The following is a 22122-nucleotide window of genomic DNA, read 5'->3' as shown; positions in this document are numbered from 1 at the left end:
GATAGCGGATTCGGGTTAACAGGGCCATCCTTGACTCCCTTTTCAACGAGATGGTGAAATATCGGGGTTTTTATCGCTCGTGGCCATTGGTACGCTGCCCGCTCTGCTAAACGGAGAGAGTAGCTAGCACCTTCTCATTCAAGTAACTGGTCACTGGCATCCAACCAACAAGATTCAAACACATTTACGTTTGGGGTTTAAAATTCAAACTAGCATACCACCAGTCTACAGAGAAAGTCAGGTGGAGCTGATTAACAACTCTGATAATCTTCCACCGTGGCTAAGTTCCAGTCTGGAGCACATGACATAGTATCAGTCTGTAGAGGCAGTATTAAAAAGCGATGTGAATTGGGATGATCAAGTAATATCAGCATTAAGTAAGGTGAACGGAAGATCTAGCTTTGTTTGAAGGGTTCTGAGAAAATGCAATTCGTTTACCGAGTAAATCACGTAGAATCGCTAGTACGACCTATTCTATAATGTTGTTCCAGTGCGTAGATTCCTTATCAGGTAGCCATGACAACAGAAATTGAACGAATTCGGTGACATGTTGACAGAGTGGGATTAGGTCGGTAAATATGATATGAAAGTGAAACAGAAATTCTAAGGGAACTTAAATGGCAAACATTGGGTAAAAAGGCTACATAGTTGTCATGTTAGCTAAGATTCCAGAACCTGTAGTCAAATAAAACTGAGAAACAAGTATTCTGCTACCATCACCTCTTTTACGTAGGGACCACGAGAATAAGATAAAAGAGATTAAGCAGGGAAAGAAACATACTGTCAATCATTTTACTCTCGCTCTATACACAAATGGAATAGGAGAGAAAATCCGTACTGTTGGTATGGCATACCCTGTGTCGTGAATTTTACAATGTCTCATGGAATATATATGCAGGTGTAAAAACCGTCACCAGTGCTCAGAGCTCATCTTATCTCACTGAAACCAAATCAGGGAACATTCCTTGTTCTTCGCACATCCCTCGATGGCAAGTAGAATTGGCACAGCAGTGAGAAAGCATCCAAACTGAAGGGACAAAATACCAATACAGGCATGAAATCTGTCTTGCCTACACACACACCAATAAGATTGAGAGGCATCGCCACGACACACGAAGTGGAACTCCGGAAAACGCGAGCTAGCCATTAATGATTGGTAATATATCAGTGTAACAGTGGGTGACGTCAGTCCATCACATACTCGATAAGGATGGATGCGACTTCGGATAGGTGACGTGATTGCCTCAGAATGTGTCGCATTCATAGGTTTTATAGTAACTGGTGTCCTAAATACTTCTTCTCGCAAATTTTTCCATAACTGTCATAAGGAACATCATACGTACAATATCTTCCAATATCTTGGCTCTATATGACTCAGCCAGTAAGCTGTGCCGCTCGAAACTACTCAACATTTCAGACGACTGAAGATATTTATAACATCTGACATCATCTTTGCACTCATGGTGGAAAAACGGATGTACCTTGGAGCTGGTAAGCTAGAACACAGGGTCCTGGACTGAGAGCCATTGGGAAAGAATTACTAACAAACGAAGATACAAACAAATTTTCACTGAACAATAGTTATTTTAAAATCCGTCCCCATAATGAAACTTAGGGAAATTACTCGCTTCAGCATACTACTTTGTTAAAATTAACATATATTTTTTTTACACCAGCTAAGAATACGAGAACTATTCCTCAACAACAATCGCTCTTTGTCAAATGACATATGCTGAATATTAAACACTTTAAAACATTCCTTAAGTTACAATTTACGGGCACTAACACACAGCTGCAATTGCTCTTTCGTCAAAAGAATGTACTGAAATTCCAAGTATCTTAAAGGCAGTAGATCAGGCCTCCTGCAAACTATCCGACCATGAACGCTGTATGACAAAATTTGTCAAGAAGCAAAAGTAAACCCGGTTTCCAAAGGCAGTTACTACCAAAGCAGTAACAGTTTTATACAGTGCTTATCAAATGAATTAACCACTGCTAACAGATAGCATCACGTTTTCTCTCGCTTGAGACATACACAAATGCATTTACGTGAGCTAACACCCGGTAACAACTACTGCCAAACGGAAACGGTTTTTCCTAGCCCTTCCAATGAACTTATACTTTAACTTGAGACATACGTTCAAAAGTATTGACGCGGGCTAACACATTATGGCAGTTACTCTTAAAACAGCTGCAGCCTTATGCTGGCTACTCAAACGAGATTTTCAGCGACTAACTCAGTGTGACATCCATGCCTTATCTTGCAGGAAACGTTCAAGAGCGTTTACGTGCGCTAACACACTGTGGCAGTTATTCTCAAAACGATACAGTTTTGTACCGGCTCTACAAATAAAATCTTTTGTCACTAAACAACGTGATAGTTACTAAACAAAAATAAGGAGACAGACCAACGAAGACTCCAAGGACGCTTCCAAACCTTGTAAGAAGCTTTAAACTGGACAGTGAAAGATATGTAACTCGGCATATCACCCGCTGTCCTCGGGCTGGTAGCAGGTCCAGGGTCCTGCCGCGACAGCCACCGCCGCTTCCTCTCTGTCGCTTCTCACACCAGAGCCCAGCCAACAACACGATGTGCCTCACGTCGATGGATCCGCCAACACGTCGCTCGCACACGCGACTGCTTCCACTGCCCGTTGCCGAACCAACTACTGCTTGCACCACTCACGGACGTTATCACCACGGCCCGTTTTCTAGCCGGCGCGGTCAAAACTCTTTGATGCGCGTCGACACTATCGACGTGTCAACAGACAAGCATCAATGTCAGGGATTACCGGAGAACCAAAAACACACCTTTCATCGACTCCTTGACCGGCTTCAGCCAGCTAACCCTTTACGATTCTGAGAATGGACATACTCCACGAAAAATCTTACAAGTGTCATGATTTGGATAACTTCATAAGGACCCACATATCCTGGTAGCATTTCATTGGTAATCCCATGCACTCCCTTACTCTGTTCCCAGACACGCCTCACGAACAATGGGTCTCCTTTTTTCATTGTTGTGTCGTGTCGTCCTTGATTATAGACTTGAGCCTGCTGCTTATGAGCACGCATGATGGTATACTGTGTAGCTTCTTACCTGATTGTCAAGTTATCAGGAGTCACCTGCTTCTGGTGACCACAAAGTGCTTAAAAGCGAATTTACTTCGTAGGTCAACGTCAGTCGGACGGGGGTGCTGTTGTGATATTCATGGCAAGCTGTATTAAAGGTCAGACTCAACCATTCTAAGAAAGCATCCTATTTTCTCTGCGAGTTAGCTTGGTAAATTATGAGCCCCACCTTCAAATTACGGTTGATATGCTCGGGGAAGGGTGATTACAGGCAATAAGGTGTCGCTGTCACATATCAAATTCCTCAGCTAAAGCAGAACCCCTTGGACTTACCTGAAGGCTGTCACATTATCACAGATTATGTTCCGAGGTTGACCAAACTCGCAAATATGGTACCCAAATGATTACTCGTGATTCCTGCTGTGGGCCCCTACTCCGAACTAGCCATATAAAACGAGTGAAGCCGGCGGGGGTGGCCGAGCGGTTCTAAGCGCTACAGTCTGGAACCGCACGACCGCTACGGTCGCAGGTTCGAATTCTGCCTCGGGCATGGATGTGTGTGATGTCCTTAGGTTAGTTATGTTCAAGTAGTTTTAAGTTCTTGGGGACTGATGACCTCAGCAGTTAAGTCCCATAGTGCCCAGAGCCATTTGAACCATTTGAAAACAAGTAAAGTCATCGACTGCCACAAACACAAACGGTTTCCATTTTTAGTGTGTGTGGCATGCTACCTAAATGAAAAGCTTATTGACTGGGGAGAATTCCTGCGTCGACTGTAAAATCCCTTTCTTCCTGTTATCTTGCTTCCCTTTTTACAATCGCCACATTCTCCTACCCATTTGCGAATGTCATGCTTCATTCCTCTCCAAGTGACATATTCGCTCAACTTAGTTAAGGTTTTGGTTAACTCCTAAATGACCCCCACAGTGATTCGTGAAAGTAGGCCAACACGGCTGGAGCTACACTACTGGTTAAACGGACTTTTCACCGTTATGCTTTGTTCTATAAGAACGAATCCCCCTCTTCATGGAGTACCATTTGTCCCTGCTACCTCCTTTAAGCTCTGAGCGAAGCCTGCGCAACTCAGTCTCTCTCTTGCTCAGACACTAGGTTACAAAAAAGCTTAGGAATTTCTGTTAACTTGTTGGGATCCAGATACATCCTCCTGATCGTCACCTGCCGTAGACACACTCTATGCTCCGTTATTATCATTGTTTTCCTCATTAATTTCAAACATCCTGATGGTATGCCTGATTATGATCTAATACAGTAAAGGCCTGAGTCCCAGAAAACTGGGTGAAACAACTGTGTAAATCTGGTACGGATACTGACTCTAAAGTGACATTTTGGACGGCACCCACTCCCACTAGACGTGGGTAATATAAACATGGAGTACGCATAAGGAGACACAGAGGGGCGAATCATGCTATCCTTTAATAGTTTATTTATGAATTTGCACATTGCTGCATCTTGGTCGGTGACGGTCTGTACAGGGCCTGCCTTACTGGCACCTGGTTAGTTAATTTAATCTTATATTTTATCTTGCTGGTAACTCCCAACCTCGCTTTTAGGACTTCCAGAAGCCAGGTCAAGATTTCTGATAGCTGATGCGTTTCATTTTCTTCTAGATGACCAACGTCGAAACCCACGACCTGTTGCTACAGATGCTGACAAAACTTAACACCCTTGCCAAATTTAAAGTACAAACACCAACTAGCATAATCCAACATGCGCAAGGACCGTTCAATGAAATCACATCCTAAAAAACCCTTACTATTAACTTCTTTACAACCTAGAACCTCACCAGCCAGGTGAATCCACCAGTGCCAAACTTGCATTGTACCTGACCAACCACTTGCAATGTGTATACTTCCTGGTTGTACCTTCCTTATCCCAGCCAAACTTCCATTACCTACCAGCCACTCATAATCAGTAATGATCAAAATGTTCAAATGTGTGTGAAATCTTATGGGACTTAACTGCTAAGGTCATCAGTCCCTAAGCTTACACACTACTTTACCTAAATTATCCTGAGGACAAATACACACACCCATGCCCGAGGGAGGACTCGAACCTCCGCCGGGACTAGCCGAACCAGTAATGGAGATACTACTCCCAGAGTGAATCAGCGCACACACAGGTTCCCTTCCCAAATGGCAACCTGCCAGTGTTTACAACACACATCTGTTTGCAACCACATAGCGGCTTCCTATTTCCAGAAGATCCTGCAGGTTCCCAGCGTAAACTATTTGCGCTGCCCGCCTCCGCGGGAAATTTTACAACCCTTACCATGTGTTCTGTACTATCAGACCTAAAGCAACTGCATTTCGACTCATATCCCTTTTTGAACTGGAGCGAATCTGCCCTTTGCCTTCCTGCATCTCCTGCGAACCCCTTAGCTTCTTCCCGTTTAGCATCGGCGTACCTAATGTTCTCTGTAGTAATTACTAAACGATCTAAGCCCCCAAGTGATCTTGGCTTATCAGCAAATATGACACGTGACCTATCCCCGCATTTCATACCTTCCAACATGCTCATTACCACTTGTCTCTGTGACACAACCAGGCACAGAGCTACCCTAGTCACCGGAATCCTTTCCATATACCCGGCCAAGCTTCCACAACGCCCAGAACCTTTCATCCAGCCCCGTGGACCCAAACAACCTAAATTTTCTTATGAGGAAGGGTAAAGGTTCCTCCTTCCCTAACTACTGCAGCTATTATCTGGCTTAAGCGCCCCTCAGCCAGTGGGTGCACAGCCTGTTATATTGACACTTTTTGTGCTTGAAAAACATCGGCTTGCTCTTCCAACCCCAAGAGCAGCCACAAAACCTCTTTTACTGACAGCCTATAAATGCTCTCGACAATAGACAAGATGTGATCTAGCAGCTTTGTAAATTCATTCCCGGCCTCCAGCAGGGAACAACACACGACCCCTGCGGCACTCACCTCACCCACGGACTACGCAGTCATGCTGTCCGGTACCGTACTCTGGCTTACCCCTTATACACCGTTTATATTGCTGGTTTTCCTTCCGCAAATGATTTAGTCCAATCACACCATGGGCTCCCATGGCAACTTGTGAAATTATTATAGAATCAAGCAAAAGACTGTTTACAAAGAGCACTATACAAATTAAATGTTATTAACCTACTTGCTCAGTAACAAGATATCGTAACCACGCTCTGTTTAACCATCGGTTACCACCTTTGCATGGTGAAGAGACAGAAGTGCCTTAGAGCTGATAATTTGGAATACAAGGTCACAAGGCCCTGGAGTGAAGGCCACTGGATTTTTAGAACAACAATTTACTAACAAAGGAGGTTAGAAACAGTTTGTCACTGACGAACAGTTATACTAAAACCTTTCTCCAAAGTGAAATTTATGGGGGCTACCCCAAGCAGTAATTACTCAGTTAAAATTAACATGCATTAAATAATGAATAATCCTACAGAAACTAGTCCACAACAATTATTATTTTCTTTATTTATTTACTCTTTAAACACCGGTTAAGAACTACTGGGACTACCCCACAGGAGCAATTAATCTTTGTTAAACATATCCTAACTATTAAACACCTTAAAATATTAAGACTTTTCTCAACATGCAATTTATGGGCGCTAGCCGACAGCAGTAATTACTGTTTCTTGTAAAATGGGTATTGAACTCCTACGATCTTAAAGGCAGTAGTTCATTTGAACAGTTGGCTTCAAAGAATGAACCAGTGTATACATCCCCCAGCTGTCCGATCATTAACGGCGTATGAGATACTTTGACAAGACGCAAAATTCAACTTCATTTATGAACGCTGCAGCCTTGGGCAGTTACTACCAAAGCAGTAACAGTTTTATGCAGTGCTTATCAAATGAGTTAAGCACTGCTAACAGATAGCAGCATTTCTTCTCTAACTAGAGACAGACATTCAAATGCATTTACGACCGCTAACACCCGATGACACCTACTGCCAAACAGAAACTGTTTTTGCTAACTGTTCCAATGAATTCTTCCGCCATTAAAATTTCTATAATTTGAAACATATATTCAAATGTACTGACGTGCGCTAACACACTGTGGCAGTTACTCTCAAACCGATACAGTTTTGTGCCAACTCTTCAAATAAAATTTTTTGTCACTAAACACTGTGACAGTTGTGTCTTAAATCGAGGACCTATAAACGATGGAGAGGCTTCGTCCCACCGTAGTCCGCAGTGGTTGACAACCCCACAACACGCCACAGCACTCCACCCGCCCCACCACCGCCCCACTCCGAGCCGGCAGCTGTGGTCAAGCGGTTCTAGGCGCTTCAGTCAAAAACTATGCTGCTGCTAAGGTCGCAGGTTCGAATCCTGCCTGGGGCATGGATGTGTGTGATGTCCTTAGGTTGGTTAGGCTTAAGTAGTTCTAAGTGTAGGGGACTGATGACCTCAGATGTTAAGTCCCATAGTGCTTAGAGCCCACACCCAACTCAGGGTTATTGTGCGATTCGGCTCCCAGTGGACCCCCGGGAATGTCTCATACCAGACAGAGTTTAACCCCAGATGTTTGCATTTTAGCGTAATTATGGTGTACGTGTACGTGGAGGCAGTGTTTGCGCAGCAATCGCCGACATAGTGTAACTGAGGCGGAATAAGGGGAAAAAGCCGGCATTCGCCGAGGCAGATGAAAAACCGCCTTAAAAGCCATCCACAGACTGGCCGGCACACCGGAGCTCGACACTAATCCGCCCGGCGGATTAGTACCGCGAACTGGCACGCCTTCCCGCTAGGGAAGCTGCTTGTCAGGCCGCGCGGCTTGCCGAGCGGGCTACTGTGACATTTACTAAACCGAAAACGGGGAGACAAACCAACGAAGAACCATGGGACGCCTCCGAACCTTGTAACCAGCTTTCAACTGGACAGTGAAAGAAACCGAACTCAGTGTATCACCTGCTGTTCTCGGCTCGCATCAGGTTTTGCCAGGGTTCTGCCGCATCAACCCAGTTGCACCTCCCAGCTTCACACAGCGGACCACAGTGGACAGCGTGATGCAGCTCACACCGGCTTGTCCATCACCCAGTCGCTCTCGGACGCGACTGTATGCACTGCCCGTTGCCAACCAATTGACGATCGCGCCGCTCACGGATGTTATCAGCACGGCCCGTTTCCTAGCAGGCGCGGCAAACCTCTCTCATGTGCATGGATACTAGCGACGTCTCGACAGACATGCATCATCATCCCTATAGCGTCGTTCTTGGGATATTCAGTTGTCTTCCTTCTCTCTGACATCTACTGAGAATTTCTGCTACGTTGTTAGCACTATCTATCCTTTCTTCAACACTACGTTTCTGTTCCTTTCTTCCATTCTTTCAGTCTGCTAGCTCTACCCAAGTATTTCATCCCATTGCCCAGGCCACTCAGCTTTTTCTTCAGGGCCGGCCGCGGTGGTCTCGCGGTTAAGGCGCTCAGTCCGGAACCGCGCGACTGCTACGGTCGCAGGTTCGAGTCCTGTCTCAGGCATGGATGTGTGTGATGTCCTTAGGTTAGTTAGGTTTAAGTAGTTCTAAGTTCTAGGGGACTGATGACCTCAGAAGTTAAGTCCCATAGCGCTCAGAGCCATTTGAACCATTTTTTTTTCTTCAGGTTTCATTTTTTCTGTATTTGCCGCTGTGCTCTTCTGTTGGTATTTCATTACTCCTACTCGACAGGATCATTATGTCATGAGCAAGTAACGCAATAAAATGTTACTAAGATTGATGTTACTGTAATAGCAATATTAATTACCACACGCAGGTAAAGGCTATGAACAACAATCCCCACTAAATGGACAAGAGTTTCTTAACTAAAGTTACGTTGGTTCTTGCGTTGCGAGCAGGACTCTTCTCATGCTGATAAACTAAACATAGAACTTGAACATTTATTATAGAATTGGAAGCATTTCGTTGCTGAAATCTTCTTTAAAGGTGTCTGCTCTCATGTTTCCGTATGCCAAAACAATTCAGCTAGTGGAAACAAGGTGAAAATATCCAGATGGTACAACAGCAGCTCCATTCAATTTCACTGTCAGGACAATATATTTCCATATATAAAACTCAGTCTGACAACAGTGCTATTTTATGTACCCTGATTCATCACCTGATATTACGTTTCCTCTCCTTTCCACAAACCATTGAGTGTGAAGCCTGCACCTAGCTAAGCGAAGTAGTGCACACGTTTTTGTCATTAAATGATTCTGCAACAGATTGCGTGAGTTTCAATGTCAGGTCTGCAACTCTTCACATTTTACTGGCGGTTCATCAAGTCAGAGTTCGGTAGTCCATATCGATTTAGTTCCTAGAACTCCCAGAGCAGTCATTGGGTTTAGTCCATCTTCGATGTTCCCACCTCAAAATAACATAGTTAACATTGAACTAGTCGTCATGAAAAAACTCTTTGCCGCAGTGCTCAGAATTGTATATTGCTTGAACGCTATCAGTTCATACATTGAGCACTCCTATGTAATATTGGCACTGGTGACGCGTTATGAAGCCTAACGTTACCTTCTTAAGAAGTAGTTAACGGCTGAGTAGTAGTAAGAGACATGTCCTGGAACAAAGATCTGTGTGAACATATTTTGCACCCGTCGGCCGAAATAGGGAGCTGTGCTCCTGCCCAGGGATGTGTCTGTCGCAGCTGCTATCTGTTTTCAATAACGGAAACATCTTTCAGTTTAAGAAAAATGACAGAGGAAACTGCACTGCATGTTGATACTACACGATAGTACACTCTGCTGATTTCAAAAATGAAACTATCCAGGTGTTTTTTTGGGAAATCATCCTTCATGCATTTGTTAATCTGATCTTATGCTCTGAAATGTTTAACTTTTCTGCTCCTTATCGACAAACCATCAGTAACACCCGTTTCCAGACTAAAATGCACTTCACATCTAGTTTCATGACGTCTTCAACTTAGAACCAGTAGGCTCCTACAGGCCTGGAATCGGCAAACTCCCTTAGCATTGTCAGATTGTTTTAGATAATGTAAGAGAATATATTTTTGGTGATTGATAAATCAGCCTTGTGTTCAATGAATTAATGGAAAACGCTCTTAATATATACACTGTAGTAATAAAAGTGAAACGCAGCTTACCACAATAAACTTGTGACGAAAATCTATTTTAATAAAACTCGTAACAAAAGTGTGTCTATATCAGCATAAATTAGTAGTAAATTTTTCACTTTTGGCTTCAAAATGGTCTGTGCTTACTTCCTATTTTGTATCAATTCAAATAGTACGGAAATGTGGAATTTCATCTACAGCTACATCTACATGGATACCCTGCAAAGCACATTTAAGTGCTTGGAAGAGGGTTCATCGAACCACCTTCACTATTCTCTATTATTCCAATCTCCTATAGGGCGCGGAAAAAAACGAACACCTACATATTTCCGTACGAGCTCTGCTTTCCCTTATTTTATGATGGTGATCGTTTCTTCCTATGTAGGTCAGCGCCAAAACAATATTTTCTCATTCGGAGGAGAAAGTTGGTGATTGAAAGTTCGTGAGAAGATACCGCCGAAACGAAAAGCGCCTTTGTTTTAATCACGTCCACTCCAAATCCTGTGTGATTTCTGTGACACTCTCTCCCCATTGCGCGATAATACAAAACGTGCTACCCGTCTTTGAACTTTTTCGATTTACTCTGTCAGCCCTATCTGGTAAGGATCCCACTCCGCGCAGCAGTATTCTAAAATAGGACGGACAAGTGTAATGTAGGCAGCGTCTTTAGTAGATCTGTTACATTTTCTAAGCGTCCTGCCGGTAAAACGCAGTGTTTGGTTAGCTTTCCCCACAACATTTTTATGTGTTCCTTCCAATTTAAAGTATTCGTAATTAAAATTCCCAGGTATTTAGTTGAATTTACAGCCTTTACATTTGACTGATTTATCGTGTAACCGAAGTATAACGGATTCCTTTCAGCACTCATGTGTATGACCTCACACTTTCCGACATTTAGGATCAACTGCCAATTTTCGCAACATTCTGATAGATTTTCTAACTCGTTTTGTAATTTGTTTTTATCTTCTGATGACCTTAATAGTCGATAAACGATAGCGTCATTTGCAAACAACCTAAGACGGTTGCTCAGATTGTCTCCAAAATACTTTATATAGATAAGCAACAGCAAAAGGCCTGTAGCAGTACCTTGGGGAACGCCAGATATCACTTCTCTTTTACTCGATGACTTTCCGTCAATTACTACGAGCTATGGGCTTCCTGACAGAAAATAACGAATCCAGTTATATAACTGAAACGGTATTCCGTAAGCACGCCATTTCACTACAAGCCGTTTGTGTGGTACAGTGTCAAATTCTTCTGGGAATTTGAAATCCCTTGTCAATAGCACTCAACACTTCGTGCGAGTAAAGAGCTAATTGCGTTTCACAGTAACGATGTTTCCTAAATCCGTGTTGACTGTGTGTCAATAGACCGTTTTCTTCAAGGTAATTCATAATGTTCGAACACAATATGTGTTAAAAATTGTGCTGCATATCGACGTTAATGATATGAGCCTGTAGTTTAGTGGATTAGTGCTACTAACTTCCGTGAATATTGATGTGGCCTGTGCAACTTTCCAGTCTTTGGGTACCGATCTTTGTATAGTCATAAAACCCAAAAGTTATGTCTGCAGAAGCGGAAAGAAGCATTATCAGTTTTATGCTACGACCATACACTATGAGGTTCTGGAAGTTTTGAGAAGGTATTTGATGGAGAAATTTTCTTCAAATTTCCTTATTGATTTTCGATTTGGCTGCTTGTAGCTCTACAACAGAACGGCTAAAAACCTGACTTGGGGTGAGACTGCACCCACAAGCCAACACAACCTTCGTCTGACAGGCAATCATACCTCTGAGCTACTGAAGAGTTGCAGTATTAGTTGGTCTCTCACTTATTGCCTCAGTGATGGCTAATACAGATAAATCGCAACGTGAACGACTAGATTATTTGCAATTTCCATGACTTTCCTGGTCTTGAAACCATAAATTGATAACCTTATATCTCACCTTCAGTGAAAATCACAAAGATTATTTAACGGCAATGACATATAAAATAAACTAAATTTTGCAGGATAATTCTGTGCTATTCAATAACTCGTCAGTCGTAGGGTTGCCAACCGTATTCTGCGCTGTTTTCAAGATTTAATTATGCTACCAGCAGGAAGAATACCAGCCGGTATGTGTCTTGAGCGAGCTCGAAAGTTGTTATAGCTTGCATCTCAAAGATGTGGCTGCTGGCAGTCGGAATTAAAATGTTAATGTGTCCTTCAGTGTCACTGCCATTACTGTAACTAGCTTTTAGGATCAGAGCATACTTACGTATAATACTTAGGTGCACTGACTGCAAATTGAACACAAATAATCAATAACTGCAATTTTTGTTTCTATGTATTAAGCGCACTGAATTCTGGAAAGCTCATTCACCAGACAAGATTTACATCTTTGGAGCGTTCCAGTGGTCATACTGCAGACATTATGAGTAGACAGCACAACATTTGGTCATTATACACTTTGAAAGTATTTTTCTTAAGAATGCTGTCATTGCCACTATCCACAAAAGAGGAACACAAATGAAAAGATAACAACACACCACTGACTGCAGAACGAGAACATCTACAGAGAGATTTCCTAAGCTATGAATAACATACAGTTCCGAATCAATTAGTCTCTTGTCCATGGAAACCATACGCTATGTCAGAAAAAACGATCTAAAAAACCAGTCGAGAAAATTAAACGAGCTAACATGAAAGGAGAAGCAATTTTCTTCAGAACTTGGAACAAGGAACACAGAATATCGACAGTAATATCTATAAAAAGTCATCCATCAGCAAAACTGTCATTCAGTCTGCAAATATTGAATGAACAACAAAAATCATCCACCTGCAGTGATTACAGTATTACTACTGACGATGCTGTTTCAGTAAAAGTGAAATCACCTGTGCTGAGGAGCTGCTCAGTTTGCAGTACTTTTTGCATAAAGTAACAACTGGTACCGCAAGCTAAGCATAGTCCAGAAATTCTATGCAGCGTCTGTGCAGTCTTATTAATTTAGCCCTTGACGTTTTAATATGAACGATGTGTCTAGGCTACCATAATATACACATGAGAATTACAGAGTCGCAATGGGACAGCATAGATGAGCAGGCGTTTGTAGAATTTGAAGAGACTGTCCATTCGGGTGGCCCAAAAATCGAAGTTTTCTTTTATTTTTACGCATTCCCTTTCCTTTTCTTTGTACGATGTTAAAGGAACTGTTAATAAAATTTTAGAAACATGTCAGGTTGGCAGTACTTGCTAAGTAAGGCGAACAGACGCAGCCGCGTCGATGTAAACGTACTGTTGTTAGTAAACCTACTGTTGTCAGTCAGTGAACATGTCAGCTGAATTATATAGTAGTTCTAAAAGCCTATATTTTTATTAGTGCCATAGTGCACCAAATGAAAGGTTCAGAAATGCCATCTGATGAAAAAGTTCTCGCAGTTTTATTCTACAATATCAGTGGAGCTAATTTAGCTGTCAGTGGAAGTGCAAATCTCACTATTCGCGAATGTATTATCTTTTCGGAAAACATGTATACCTACCGAATCTTTGCCTAATTGTGTAAAGATGTTAGTAAGCCCTATCAAGGTTGGAGGGAGCTACAGTAAAATTCACGAAAAAACCTAAAATATATTTCAGAAGCGGCGACAAGGGTTTGTCAACAAATTAGGTGATTTGTTTTACATTACATGTGCCAGTTCACTTCAGTTAAGGAAAATAAATGGATATGGAAACTTCTTACACCAATAGAGAGCGGGCCAGATCGGCCTGATCATGTAGCTGGACTGGCCAAAAAAACGGATAATAAAGAACTATTGCGGAAGAGAAGAGACGTGCTAAATATTTCTCCGTGGGAACTCCTTCAGAATCGTAACATGAACCATTAAAAAGCAACTCCCCTTCAGGTTATAGTTAAAATGACATTCATTTACAAGATTTTCCGACTGAGATCGAGAACATACGATATGACACCAGAAAACACCTATGCGGAAAAATTTCATAACTCCAAAATTAGTAGCAGCGCTAGACACGTGTCTTTTACATATGAGCGATTCAGTGTTTCTTCTTGAAGCTAGCTTGAGGCACTGGCATATATTGCTGATGAAAATTCGCGATTCAAAGAATTTATATGGAGAAACTGAAAGAGCGGACGGAAGCTATAAAAGCTAATTTACAAAATTAGGTACCAGATCTTGTGACCGTTCACTGGTATAGCAAAATGTTGCCTGCTTTACATGATTGTAAATCAAAAGAAGGATGCCTTCTGATACTTATTTCATGTGTAAATACTGCTGTGTCAGTGCCAAATACGAAAAGTTCTGCCCTGTGCACTGTATACCGTGCACAGTCTAGCTGGTACCGTGTAGGAACGTAGGCGTGTGTGTGTGTGCGTATGTCTGTATGTGCGTGAGTGTGCGCGCGTGTTTGTGTGTGTATTTTATGTTACTCTTACTCGTCAAAGGGTAAAATCCGAAAGTTAGAAAGTTTTACTCCTTTTGTGTATCCCAATTGACAACTCAAGGCCTCTACTTCTGGGTAAGCGGTCGCCTTCAGTCCTGAAGTATACTCCAGTACGTGGCTACAAGATGAACACTACGACTTTATAAGAAATTGACGGTTGATAGACTCACAGCGGCGCGCCACGGTCGCCTGGTCTTAAGGCACCTGATGTCCGGCGGCGAGTTCGAATAAACTCTCGACCGTAAACTGATCTTGACGCTGGCACGAACTGTTTTGTGGAATTGTTTCTGGATGTTTTTGCCATTACAGGTGAGTTAGAAAGTGAAGCGACTTATCTTTGGGGTCCCTCTAATCCGATAACTTCAGCAGGCGATCGAAATGTGAGTTAAAAATGTAATGGAGTGGACTAGAATTCGCGACTTTATTTCTGCATTTGACGTCTCTTACCACTTCTTTTTCTTGGATGGTTCTTCATAAATTCAAAGAAATCTAACATTCTACCTGAGTCCAATTGCTTGTCATCTATATAAAATGAGATTCTTGTTCCTTCAACAGCAAAATTAGACAAATAAATAAAATAAATTAGTTCTCTTCCGTTGCAGCATATATTCGTTGGACTACCTGTATCCTTAGTTGAGATGGTAACGTGCATTTGGAATACAAGTAGCATAATGAGGAAAAGGATAGTATTCAGCAATCTATACAATGGTCTTAATGTCACAGGGACACCATGGTCTTTCACAGTTCACAAAATTTTTTTGTTAATTTCCTTTCTTCTGCAGTTCATGGTGTAGTGTTGCCAGTTTAAACTTAAATTCCCTTAAAATCGGTGTTTCCGATATTATCACGTTGTGTTTGAAATGACATTGTAGCCAGATTACCACACTGTTTTTCTGGTCGGGGTATCTCTTGTCAGGTTGGCAGCACTGGTTTTTGGTTCTTGAGGACATTATGTACGAGTAATGCTTTGCATTTTGCTTCAGTATCTATTAATCCGATCCCATCTTCTTTAAATGATAATGTTAGTGTGCTGTATTTTACCCTGAAAATATTTCCACAGCATGCAAAAGGTCGAATCGCTGATAGTAGACCATTTTGGCTATTGGCTGTGGTACTGCCAACATGGAAGCTATGTAATACACTTTCAATGAGATGAACTCGTTCATAAGTTTTACTTTCTGGGTCATATCGAGATTTCGATGTGAATATAGCTATGTGCTGGTGCTATCTTTGTTCAATATCGATCGCCAGTTGGTAGTCTTCATCCTTTGAACTATAGACACCAGATCTACTCACAGACGTATATTTGTTGCTGTGGGTAACCATTGTTGTTCTTCCAGCAGTAAACGTTTCCCTAAGTTTATTTTCTTGGATTTCTTATAGTTGATCATGGCTCCCTCTGCTGCACAGTAAATGTTCGGTTAATGTTTTTAGGGCGATATTTGATCTACTGCTCTACTGCCGACACAGATATGGCCACATCAGATGCAAATGCTTGACATACGATTTTCTTTTTTAGTGAGATCAATATTGAGATTAAGCCGTTAAATTTCCTTAGGAGAGGTTCGACTGCAATTGAGAAGATGGCCATCGATAGGGGACGATCCTGACGGATTGACCGCTTTATACTGAATGGTGCAGTAAGGCGTCAATTGATCATGATTTTGGAATAAGCTTCTTGCAAAATGACTGACATGTTGGGAGAATTTGTTGCAGATACCAGATTTCTGCCTTGTCTTTAGTAGAACACTGCGAGATATCTGGTCGATTTTACAGATAACCTGGATGGCTATTATACCACGGTAGTGGTAGGTCTCAGGGTATCAGTTATACTGCGCTCTGGGACGGCGCACGTTTGATAACCACCTATACCACGTATTTCATTACGTCCCGTAATCTTGAGTTTACTGCTCGAGCTAGTATTTTGTAGTCGGCATCCATCAAGGTTACTGGCTTAAGGGGCTCGATGTTTGTTGTTGGATATTTCTTGAGAACACTCGTGCAAGCTTGTAGGGAGCTGTTGGACGTTCCATGCATCACTCTTCTTTCAATATCACCCATTGACTGAGATAAAAGTCAACTGGTATGCTGCCCATACCTGACGATTTTCCTTTCATGTCTCTCACTGCACTTCACATATTTCCTCTTCCGTAAATTCTCCGTCGAGAGAAATGTTGTCTGCGCCTGTCAGCACGTTGCCAATATCATCCAGGAAAACTGATTCGCCTGCGTCTAGTGCAGCATACAACTCACTGAAATGTTGCAACGCTCCGTTTATGTATGAGTCTGCTGCTGTATTGTCTCATTTCCTATCTTAAATTACTCGATTATTACTTTTGTCCTTTTCGATATTCATATTAAGAGGTAAACTAACGCATCTCCTCTTGGGTAATATTGTCAGCTCTGGAACTGAATTTCTGCTCGCTAGTTTTTGTCTCTGCATTGACGTTATCTGCGTATGAATCTGTTTTATCCAAGAACTGTTAGTGGTCACGTCTCGTTCATTTTGGTACAATGCTCGAAGGCATATGAAATAAAATTGCTTTCTATTTTTCTCCCACTTTTTTTTGTAATCATATTAACCAAGCAATCTCCGCATCTCGGGTTTTGCGTGCTCCACCCAGCAATGTATTCTGCAAAAATAATGCCTTCTGTTAGTGACGCTGGCTTTCCATATTTCTAGTACCAGACTTCTAATTCCTCGTTTCTACGTAAGGCAGTATTTAATTTCCAGCACTCTTTGCTACGGAAAGTTGTTTTCTTCTGTAAATTCGTTGCGGTGATATAAGTACAATGATCGGAAAAATTTACAGACCAGTTTTCTGACGTGGGGACGTTACGTACTAAGTCTTGTGAGATGTAAATACGGTCAATCCTTCTCTCTGGGTGACTAGTGATGTGGGCGCACATTAATGACTCTGCATTTGCTGCATCCCACGTGTCGAGCGTACTTAAGTTTCTAACCATGTATTCAACTTCCATATATCTGTTTAAATTTTGCTTTTGGTCTATTTTTTTTCTAATAACAGAGTTTCAATCACCACCAAATACGACTCTGCTCAATGTCGTTGATAAAGGACACATCAATTTCTGTTTGAAAAACTCGGTCCTCGCCTCTTTACGATTGCTTCCTTGCGGGGCACACACATTTACAGAGACTGTATCTATTTGTGCTGATATTGTCCTGCCGCTTAATAGCCTCACAGATTCACCCACTTGACTGCCGTCTGTTGGTAACATAGCCATACTCGCACCATCAGATCTGTTGAGAATTACGTTGTATCCTGTAATTTCATGTAGATTGTTGGTTTCGCTTCTTCCAGTATCGTTATATCAATTTCAGCAGCGTGTAAGAACCATTGGAAACAAATCAGTTTGAACAAATTTTATAATGAAGGTAGGCCATAAATGCCTTTTTGGTTGTGAATTAACGTTTCTTAGTTCCTGAGCCTGTACTTGTTGTTTCTGATCTTTTAATGGGTTTAGATTTTGGATTGAGGGTCAGATTAGGCTTCGCGTCTTTTTATGTATATTTTGCTTGGTGAACCATGGACCTTGCCGTTGGTGGGGAGGCTTGCGTGCCTCAGCGATACAGATAGCCGTACCGTAGGAGCAACCACAACGGAGGGGTATCTGTTGAGAGGCCAGACAAACGTGTGGTTCCTGAAGAGGGGCAGCAGCCTTTTCAGTAGTTGCAGGGGCAACAGTCTGGATGATTGACTGATCTGGACTTGTAACAATAACCAAACGGCATTGCTGTGCTGGTACTGCGAACGGCTGAAAGCAAGGGGAAACTACAGCCGTAATTTTTGCCGAGGGCATGCAGCTTTACTGTATGATTAAATGATGATGGCGTCCTCTTGGGTAAAATATTCCGGAGGTATAATAGTCCCCCATTCGGATCTCCGGGCGGGGACTACTCAAGAGGATGTCGTTATCAGGAGAAAGACAACTGGCGTTCTAGGGATCGGAGCGTGGAATATCAGATCCCTTAATCGGGCAGGTAGGTTAGAAAATTAAAAAAGGGAAATGGATAGGTTAAAGTTAGATATAGTGGGAATTAGTGAAGTTCGGTGGCAGGAGGAACAAGACTTCTGGTCAGGTGACTACAGGGTTATAAACACAAAATCAAATAGGCGTAAAGCAGGAGTAGGTTTAATAATGAATAGGAAAATAGGAATGCGGGTAAGCTACTACAAACAGCATAGTGAACGCATTATTGTGGCCAAGATGGATACGAAGCCCACACCTACTACAGTAGTACAAGTTTATATGCCAACTAGCTCTGCAGATGACGAAGAAATTGAAGAAATGTATGATGAAATAAAAGAAATTATTCAGATAGTGAAGGGAGACGAAGATTTAATAGTCATGGATGACTGGAATTCAAGTGTAGGAAAAGGGAGGGAAGGAAACGTAGTAGGTGAATATGGATTGGGGCTAAGAAATCAAAGAGGAAGCCGCCTGGTAGAATTTTGCACAGATCACAACATAATCATAACTAACACTTGGTTTAAGAATCATGAAAGAAGGTTGTATACATGGAAGAACCCTGGAGATACTAAAAGGTATCAGATAGATTATATAATGGTAAGGCAGAGATTTAGGAACCAGGTTTTAAATTGTAAGACATTTCCAGGGACAGATGTGGACTCTGACCACAATCTATTGGTTATCACCTGTAGATTAAAACGGAAGAAACTGCAAAAAGGTGGGAATTTAAGGAGATGGGACCTGGATAAACTGAAAGAACCAGAGGTTGTACAGAGTTTCAGGGAGAGCATAAGGGAACAATTGACAGTAATTGGGGAAAGAAATACAGTAGAAGAAGAATGGGTAGCTTTGAGGGATGAAATAGTGAAGGCAGCAGAGGATCAAGTAGGTAAAAAGACGAGGGCTAGTAGAAATCCTTGGGTAACAGAAGAAATATTGAATTTAATTGATGAAAGGAGAAAATATAAAAATGCAGTGAAATGAAATGTCGTGTGGCTAGGGCCTCCCGTCGGGTAGGCCGTTCGCCTGGTGCAGGTCTTTCGATTTGACGCCACTTCGGCAACCTGCGCTTCGATGGGGATGAAATGATGATGATTAGGACAACACAACACCCAGTCCCTGAGCGGAGAAAATCTCCGACCCAGCCGGGAATCGACCCCGAGCCCTTTGGATTGACAGTCTGTTACGCTGACCACTCAGCTACCGGGGGCGGACTAAAAATACAGTAAATGAAGCAGGCAAAAAGGAATACAAACGTCTCAAAAATGAGATCGACAGGAATTGCAAAATGGCTAATCAGGGATGGCTAGCGGACAAATGTAAGGTTGTAGAGGCTTATCTCACTAGGAGTAAGATAGATACTGCCTACAGGAAAATTAAAGAGACCTTTGGAGATAAGAGAACGACTTTTATGAATATCAAGAGCTCAAATGGAAACCCAGTTCTAAGCAAAGAAGGGAAAGCAGAAAGGTGGAAGGAATATATAGAGGGTCTATACAAGGGCGATGTACTTGAGGACAATATTATGGAACTGGAAGAGGATGTAGATGAAGATGAAATGGGAGATACGATACTGCGTGAAAAGTTTGACAGAGCACTGAAAGACCTGAGTCGAAACAAGGCCCCCGGAGTAGACAACATTCCATTGGAACTACTGACGGCCCTGGGAGAGCCAGTCCTGACAAAACTCTATCATCTGGTGAGCAAGATGTATGAAACAGGCGAAATACCCTCAGACTTCAAGAAGAATATAATAATTCCAATCCCAAAGAAAGCAGGTGTTGACAGATGTGAAAATTACCGAACTATCAGTTTAATAAGTCACAGCTGCAAAATACTAACGCGAATTCTTTACAGACGAATGGAAAAACTAGTAGAAGCCAACCCCGGGGAAGATCAGTTTGGATTCCGTAGAAACACTGGAACAAGTGAGGCAATACTGACCTTACGACTTATCTTAGAAGAAAGATTAAGGAAAGGCAAACCCACGTTTCTAGCATTTGTAGACTTAGAGAAAGCTTTTGACAATGTTGACTGGAATACTCTCTTTCAAATTCTAAAGGTGGCAGGGGTAAAATACAGGGAGCGAAAGGCTATTTACAATTTGTACAGAAACAAGATGGCAGTTATAAGAGTCGAGGGACATGAAAGGGAAGCAGTGGTTGGAAAGGGAGTAAGACAGGGTTGTAGCCTCTCCCCGATGTTGTTCAATCTGTATATTGAGCAACAGTAAAGGAAACAAAAGAAAAATTCGGAGTAGGTATTAAAATCCATGGAGAAGAAATAAAAACTTTGAGGTTCGCCGATGACATTGTAATTCTGTCAGAGACAGCAAAGGACTTTGAAGAGCAGTTGAATGGAATGGACAGTGTCTTGAAAGGAGGATATAAGATGTACATCAACAAAAGCAAAGCGAGGATAATGGAATGTAGTCGAATTAAGTTGGGTGATGCTGAGGGAATTAGATTAGGAAATGAGACACTTAAAGTAGTAAAGGAGATTTGCTATTTGTGGAGCAAAATAACTAATGATGGTCGAAGTAGAGAGGATATAAAATGTAGACTGGCAGTGGCAAGGAAAGCGTTTCTGAAGAAGAGAAATTTGTTAACATCGAGTATAGATTTAAGTGTCAGGAAGTCGTTTCTGAAAGTATTTGTATGGAGTATAGCCATGTATGGAAGTGAAACATGGATGATAAATAGTTTGGACAAGAAGAGAATAGAAGCTTTCGAAATGTGGTGCTACAGAAGAATGCTGAAGATTAGATGGGTAGATCACATAACTAATGAGGAAGTATTGAATAGGATTGGGGAGAAGAGAAGTTTGTGGCACAACTTGACCAGAAGAAGGGATCGGTTGGTAGGATATGTTCTGAGGCATCAAGAAATCACCAATTTAGTATTGGAGGGCAGCGTGGAGGGTAAAAATCGTAGAGGGAGACCAAGAGATGAATACACTAAGCTGATTTAGAAGGATGTAGGTTGCAGTAGGTACTGGGAGATGAAGAAGCTTACTCAGGATAGAGTAGCATGGAGAGCTGCATCAAACCAGTCTCAGGACTGAAGACCACAACAACAACAACTTGACCCCCATAATCTCCACCCTCTGTACTTTCTTTCCTCCGATTATCTTCAGACAGTTGATATTTGGCGTGGGCCATTACTTCTGAGATTGTTACATCTTCATTGTCTCTGCCGCCTTGGTCACTAATGGAGGTTGTCGGGGGCTCTTTCTTTACGCTGTGTCCCCTGTCACTTGACCACGAGCAGAAGCAGCTCTCTAACAGCTCGTGAAGGGGACAGCACTTCCTCCATACACTTTTTCATCCTGCAGTGTTGCCACTCGTGCATATGGACAGACTTAGTGTTCTGAGGGGCGACTGGAGACATTAATGACTCTGACTGACCCTCTGTGGCGTCCGGCCATGGCCGGATTTTATTTATAAGACTGTACAAGTGGATGTAGGCTGCAGTAGTTATGCGAAGGTGAAGACAGACTAGCTTGAAAGGCGCATCTATGAAGTCTTTGCACTAATGACTACAACAA

At 42.1% G+C, this 22122-nt stretch overlaps 1 protein-coding gene across 1 annotated transcript in view; it reads right to left on the bottom strand.

Annotated features, from left to right (window-relative positions):
• LOC124789015 (UDP-glucosyltransferase 2-like) overlaps positions 1-22122 on the bottom strand; it is a 58250-nt gene that overhangs the window by 15493 nt on the left and 20635 nt on the right. The gene's annotated exons all lie outside the window — the stretch shown is intronic.

Source organism: Schistocerca piceifrons, chromosome 3 (assembly GCF_021461385.2).
Source record: "Schistocerca piceifrons isolate TAMUIC-IGC-003096 chromosome 3, iqSchPice1.1, whole genome shotgun sequence".
NCBI classification, from domain to species: domain Eukaryota; kingdom Metazoa; phylum Arthropoda; class Insecta; order Orthoptera; family Acrididae; genus Schistocerca; species Schistocerca piceifrons.
This window is presented reverse-complemented; position numbering and strand designations above follow the sequence as displayed.